We start from the raw sequence: 7,768 nt of genomic DNA, 5'->3' as shown, positions 1-7,768 counted from the left end.
GAGGGGATGAGCGAGAGCCCCCCCCCCCACTCCCGAACCATAACAGGCCACATGTCCTCAACATGGGGGGGTGCTTAAAGGCAGGGGCCCCAAAGCATCTTGTCCCCATGTTGATAGCATGTGGCCTGGTCACTTTTGGGGCCACCCAGATCCCACCCCCATCTGAATGAGTAGAGGTACATCGTACCCCTAATCATTCATCAAAAAAACACTAGACATATTTTTGACAAGTCCTTTATTAAAAAAATAATAATAATGTGGGGGTCTGTGGGCAGGGGGCTCATCTGAATCTGAAAGCCCCCTTTAACAAGGGGCACCCCATATCCCAGACGCTTCCATGTGAATGAGTAGGGGTACTCATTCACCAAAAAAAAAGTAAAAAATAAACAAAAACACTAGACAAGTTTTTGACAAGTCTTTCATTAAAAAAAGAAAACCAATGTCCCCTCAAAAAAGCTCTCCTCCTGACGAAGGCTGACCACCAAATGCCTCCTCCACCGGGTTCAGGGGTAAGGGGTGGGGACACCTGGTAATGTCACTGGGTGGCCACACCCCCTGTGTCATCACCAACCCAACATGCACCAATCAGTGACATCACAAGGGGCAGGGTCACCAGGTGACATCACCAGTAGGCTCCACCCCTTACCTATTTAAGAACTGTCACCCTACAGAGTAGGCATTCAGCGGCCAGCCTTCATCACGGGCGGTGCTTTTTTTTGGGTCCGGCGGAGCATCCGACGGCATCATTGACAGTGGATCTACATTGGAGGGACATTGTTTTTTTTGTTTTTTTTCAATAAAGGACTTGCCAAAAACTTGTCTAGTGTTTTTATTTATTTTTGACACTTTTTTTAGTCAATGAGTAGGGGTTCAAGGTGCATCTACTCGTTCCCCAATTCGGGGGCGGTATCTGGGGTCCCCCTTGTTAAAGGGGGCTTCCATATTCCAATAAGCCCCCTGCCCGCAGATCCCCACAACCACCGCCCAGGGTTGTTGGGAAGAGGCCCTTGATATTTTATGACGGATTCACACTATGAGGCTCATCCTTTTGTATGTATGTGGATGCACCGCTGCTGAAGAATTCTAACCATCCCTGAGAGGAGAACAGCGTTGGAAGGCTTACAGTCTTTGGGATTAAAAGGATATCCTGGCATGGGGGACATCACCTTCTGGATTGGAATATTATGCCTGTTACCCCTGCAGAGGTGAGGCGCTCCGGTGAGTCTAATCACAAGAGGGGAAAGTGAATGAAGGAGGGGAGCACTGAAGAGTCACCTTTATTTTTGCCCCTTTTTGCACAGATTTTCACTTATTGACTGTGGCCACTTTGTTTATTTTTTTTGGACACTGTAGTATTTTGGACATTTACTTATTATTTATATATTTTCGCATATTACCACTGTTATCATTAGTAGTATTATTATCATTTTTGCTGCTACAAGAGTATACACCTTCATACACAGATATAGATTTTTTTACATATACATTTGTTTATATTTTTCCATGCATGTATTTTTTGTGGAACTTTTTGAGATCATATCTATTTTCTTGCAATTGATCACTTTGCACTGATCATTTTGCATAGACATTTTCATTTTTATTTTTTACCTGATATGCACATTGCACTTTATATTGCACTTTAAACTCATTGCTGTATTCACTATATACACATCTTTTTAGTGGTGTTTAGTTTACATACATATTTCCCCGGTGCATATGTACTTATGCACCCACTACGTATTCGAACAGCGCCATTATCCCTTTCCAGGGTGATTTATATTAGGAAGAGCCCTTGCCCCCAAAGCCCCCTGCCCCAAAGATGTGTTTTTGCTAAATTAGCTGGGCCTGGATGTTCTTCTTCATAAGAAAAGGCTTCTGTCTTGTCACTCTACCCCATAGCCCAGACATGAAGAATGCGGGAGACTGTTGTTACATGTTCCACACAGCTAGTACTTGCTGTGTGGAAACCACAGCAGCTCCTTTAATGTTGCCGTAGGCCTCTTAGCAGCTTCTCTGACTAGTTTTCTTCTGGTCTTTTCATCAATTTTGGAGGGACGTCCAGTTCTTGATAATGTCACTACTGTGCCATATTTTTTCCACTTGATGATGACTGTCTTCACTGTGTTCCATGGTATATCTAATGACTTGGAAATTCTTTTTTTTACCCTTCTCCTGACTGGTTCCTTTTTAACAATGAGATCCCTCTGATGCTTTGGAAGCTCTCTGTGGACCATGGCTTTTGCTGTAGGATGCGACTAAGAAAATGTCAGGAAAAACTTCCTGGAACAGCTAAACTTTATTTAGGTTTAATCAGAGGCACTTTAAACGATGAGACGTGTACTGACTCCTATTTAACAGGAGTTTGAATGTGATTGCTTAATTCGGAACACAGCTACCAGTTATAAGAGGGTGTGCAACCACATTATTTTAGTTTTTAGTTTTCCTATCCCCGCCTAAAAGATTTTGGTTTGTAGTTCGATTGAGTTGTACAGTTTATAGGTTACATTAAAGGTGGAAACAGTTCTAAAATGATTTATCTTTGTCTCATTTTTTTTCATATTGCAGAAACCTGACATATTAACAGGGGTGTGTAGACTTATATCAACTGTAAAAGGGAACCTGCTAGTGGCCACACAAGGGGGCTTTTTACAGTAACCCATTCCTACAAGTTTGTCTATCCTAACTCTGCTCACAGGTGGGGTCTATCTTTCTTTTGGTTGTGTAATCTAATCTCTCTGCTAGAAGGTCTGTTTTACCACAGATGATGTTTTCTTCTCCTCCAAGTATCTACTTCTATTGTTTAATACTGGCTTAAGAACATGTAAAACAAAAGATCTACTGTATATGTAATATTGTGAATATACCTGATTAGAAAGAAAAACAAAATAGATTTTTTCAACACTAAACACAGCATATAAAGAGAATGTCTACAAAAAAACATTATACATTGCAACAGTACATTATACTATAATAGTATAATTTTCACTTGAATATGTGCATTGCAGTGTGTGTTATTTTCTAATGTTCAGAAAATATTCCGTGAACCAACCGCTCTCCCAGTCTAAGTCTTTGACCATGCCCAGAGCTACGACCCATAATGGTTATTGCCCATTCTCATTAAGCTGAACATTCTGAAAACTTCAGTTGCAAAAATAAATTGCTGATTCAAGTAGGTTGCATTCCAGTCCTTTTATTTTCTAAACTTCCCTATGCTTACATGTGTCTGGCCCTAGAATCACTGGCTGTGCTCTATTTTATTTTTTATTTTTTTTGTTCACAGAGGTCACTGTAATAAATCTCTGAAGATTTGCCGCTTTGCAGCTTTTATGAAGTGGAATCCCATGAAAGTAAAATGAGCTTTGGAATGCCAGTTTTGAACTTATTTCCTTTTTATCTTTCTTAAACAGTATTTTTCAGGAAGTACGAAGCTTTACCAACTGGATATGGGCCACCTCTTTCTACCTATTGGAACTGATGTGGTGTTCAACTTCAAAAAACATTTTTATATGACCTGTAAAATTATTTACTTACAGTGTAATATTTTAATAGAGAATTTATGGCATACTCTCAAGTAATGCTTTCACTTGCAGCTGTCAAGTAAAATGGAAAACTCTACTACGGAAAAAAGTCTTACTAGTAATATTTACTTCCTGACAGTAAAATGATTGGTTGATATAACATCCACCTTTGTTTTCTTTTTGTGCTTTTTTGCTCAAACTGTATTTTTATTATAGGTTTTCAATACCATGAAGCAACATACAACAGTACAATGCATGGTTTCATAAAAGAACATTTCCAGACATATATATTTTTTGATCCATTATGGCCATGCAATGTTGCTTTCCAAAAAAATGAAAACTCTTCCTTTTTGGAGAAGTTACCTAAGCTCAAAAAAATGCATATTCTTTGCTAAGCTAAAGCAGTTATTTAGTTGAGTACTTAATTTATAGGAGGATAAGGCAAACATCAGTTATTTCATACACAGAGAATTGGAAGGCTGTAGTTATGGTTCTGCTTCAGCTAAATGTTTTTCTTTATTTAATGTTTTGGTTTGCAATAGAGTGAATAAGAGTCTAAACTTCTGTTGAATTTGTAAGACTGTCCCCATTGTAGAGATTTATCCTCACTTCCTGCCCCAGAGGAACCAAGATAAAACATGAGATGGGTGTCACTGGAACAGGAAGACAAACAGAACAATAGATGACAGATGTTCTAGCCCCATACCCACTCCTACTGCTAAATACATGTGCTTTTGTTGCTGTCTATGTCTCAGTGAAATATACCATAGGTGCTGTAGGTGTTAACCAATAATATCACCAAGGAAGACACACATTTTTTTAATGTGATAGTTCATTAAAAATAAAAGCTATTATTGTATAATGTATCATTACGTCCTTTTACTTTGCAAGGGAGTTTTTACTTTGCAAGGGAATTTTCAATTAACTTAGGTGAGCTCATAAGGTGGAGCTCTGTTAACTTCCAATATCCAATCATGTGTAAACTAAAAATGTTGTTTTTTTATCTCATTTCCTTGCACATGATTGGGTATTCTTTGCAAAGTCAATTTTCTCCACCTTTAGGCAAGAAATGATTGGTAAGGTGGGTAAGTCTAGAAGCAGCATGCATGATAGACTGAGAAGAAGATAGGCTGTGTACAGGAATGCCCATCAAAGTTGTAGTGAGTTGTAATAGTTGAGGCAAGATATAACCAGGGAGTGAATAAGCAGCTTGTGTGGGGCATAAAAGAGAGGTCAGACTCAAGTATTATACCTAGCACCCTGGCATGAATGGAGGGACTGATTTTTGATGGGGTTAGCTGAGGGATAGATACATAGATTTGGGTGTTATCAGGACGTGGTGGTGCAATGGTTTCTTACATGGAGGAGGTTTTCAGATAGAGGATATCTTATTGTGAATGTCATCAATCCTGTATTTGAAATGACTGGCAAACTCCTGAACCCTAAACGCATCAGTGAGATGAGACAGTGAGGACAGTGTAGACTTTTAAAGGAAGGAGTTTAGCTTTATACTACAGTTGTTCCAGAGCAGAGCAATGTCTCTTGGGGCATCTGATGTCAAGACTGTAACAGACAGGGCCTAATTCTACATGTGGTGATGGGAACAAGTGTTCATGAAGGAGAAGTGTGAGCTGCTGTAAACAGGGATGGCATAGCCAGGGTAGTATAGGGGTGAGATTTTGTTGTAGATGTAATCAGTAGCAGAAGAGAGAGTACAGGGAGAGCATGAAAATGATAAAGCTGTGATCATAGAGAGGAAAAGGAATATTGGAAAGGTTGAAAGAAGGACATAGGCGAGAATACAATGTCAATTGTGTTGCCATCAGAATGGGTAGAAGTGTGCATCAATTGCCTTAGGTGGAAAGAAGAGACAAGTTTAAGATGTTGACAGGTTGCTGGACTGTTAACATTGACTCTAGCTTGAAGGTCACTGGAGAATGATAGTGGGTATTTAAGAGGAGAAAGTGGCACTGGTCCAGGAGGACAATAAGTCACAGCAGTCCTCACAGAGACTAAAAAAATAAATAAAAAATTATGAATACAGTGAGCTTCAAAAAGAGGATGGACAGAGATGGGGTGTAGGATTAACTTTTTAAGGCCACCATGGGAGAGGACAACTGAAGAGGCAGATTCCTGAAACCAGTTTCCAATAGACATGTGCATTCGTTTCCGTCCGAATGCATTTTTGTCCGAATTTCAGGTATTTTCGTTATCGTTTTAACAAACGATAACGAAAGTGCCGAATCTGAAAAACAAAAGATCCGACATAAACAAATGCTTTATTTTAATTTTTTGTTGTGACAACAGTTCGATATAGATAGGAGCTTCGACATGATGCTGACAATAACAATCTGTGTCTATTGAACCTGTGGTCGAATGTGCCTAACCTTAACTCTATTAGTCCAGGATTATTCTACATAGAGAGAAAAGATTGCTGCTGGAATTGGGTGGGGGAAGTAAAATAAAAATAACGATGATGATGAATGTTATTGGCTGATTGTAACCAAAGAGGAGGAGCAGTAAAATAGCTAGAACTAAGTGCACATGTACAGCCAACTTACTTTCACTTACGATTGCTAGCAGAGCGAGACACAGACACTGAATCATTTCAGAAGACAGTCAATCTTAGCTGGTCCATTTGTCAAAGAACCTGAATTATTTAACAATTAAGCATAAGAACAGCAGCAGAACAATAGTGAAGCAAGCTGCAGTTCAACTTCACTTTTTTAATAATAATGTGCTGCTATTGTGTTAGTGTTGTGAACTTGATAGTGATAATAGTGTTGCTAGTGTTGCAATAGCCTCAGAGGCGGCCCGTGTTGTGGAGGAGGGGAATTATTATTATTATAGATTCTATATTATAGATTGAGATTCTATATAGATTCTATATATCCTATCTTGTCACCTGTCTGATCAGTGATCACTATCACCAGTCCATTTTCTGTTTGAACTATATACATTCAACATGAACGTCAACGATTCGATAAAGCAGCGAAAAACATACAACGTCAAATCGTTGGCTTATGGTGTCTGTCGAAAGTTCTAAGAAGATTCGACGGAGCAGTTAAACTATATGGAGTCATACAGTTTAGCTGCTCCGTCAGATCTTCTTTGAACATTCGACAGATACCATAAGCCTTCAATGAGAGATTCGACCTTAATTGATTTTTGATTTTCGGACGAATGCAATTTTTAACGAAAAATTAAATAAATAAAAACGAATTTCGGGAGTAACTAAATAAATATTTCAGTGTGCACATGTCTAGTTTCCAATAACAACAAGTAGGTTGAAGAAATTGGAGATTAAAAGGTCATTGACAGGGGTTAACTTGTTACAGACAGAAGGAGGCATCCAGAGTGCACATGAGAAGGGGGAGCTGGGTCTTAGAAGGGCAATCAAATTTAGAGTGTCACTCATACATAGCAAGTACACGTTTGAGATTTTATTGCAAGATGGTTACCATAGGCAATTGCAAGGCATATGTGGTTACATTATTACAAAGCAAACACACTTTGGAGACATTATTGAAAGATGGCTACTGTGGGAGGTTGGGAAACCCTTGTTTCAGCTCCCCATGCACCTCCTATGTCTAAGTCACCCTGTGTCTCTAATAGGGGCACAGGGAGGCTGAGAAATCCAGTCTGAATCTGTACTAAGGGTGGACAAGGGGGAGAGAAGCTAGGGGAACATAGGGGACAGGGGGAGCTTTTAACCCCTGCTGCTATATCACAGTATCCATAGTTCTTATCATGGGTCCTACTAAAGGGCGGAGACATTGATGTTTTATTTATTTTTTTTTTATTTATTTTTTTTATTTTTTTTTTATTATTATTCATTTACTTTTTATTACAATTTGTTCATTATGGCCGTGTCGATTCTGGGTGTACTGCTGCTATTTATGATTCATTATTTATCTTTACATATGATATATCATTTATTGTGTTATTATATTTATTATTACTATTATTATTATTATATACTGTATGATATAAAATTATGTTCGTGAGATATTATATGAATTATATTTTATTTAATATACTGGTGATTTAATTTAATTATATGGTAAAGTACTGTATCTGCATCAAGTATTATTATATTTTTTAATTATTTACTGATTGATCTCAATTAAATATCTGATGAATTTATTGCTTTATGCCCATTATTGCCACGTCAGAACATTACTTATATTATATATCAATGTCTCAGCCAACCCTGAGTGCTGTATTTCATATAAAGTCCCCCTGTCCCC

The sequence above is a fragment of the Lithobates pipiens genome, unplaced genomic scaffold, assembly GCF_037356315.1.
Source record: "Lithobates pipiens isolate NorthernLeopardFrog02 unplaced genomic scaffold, aLitPip1_a1.2 Scaffold_8, whole genome shotgun sequence".
In the NCBI taxonomy this organism is placed as follows: domain Eukaryota; kingdom Metazoa; phylum Chordata; class Amphibia; order Anura; family Ranidae; genus Lithobates; species Lithobates pipiens.
The sequence above is the reverse complement of the archived record's forward strand: the minus strand, read 5'-3'. Positions refer to the sequence as shown.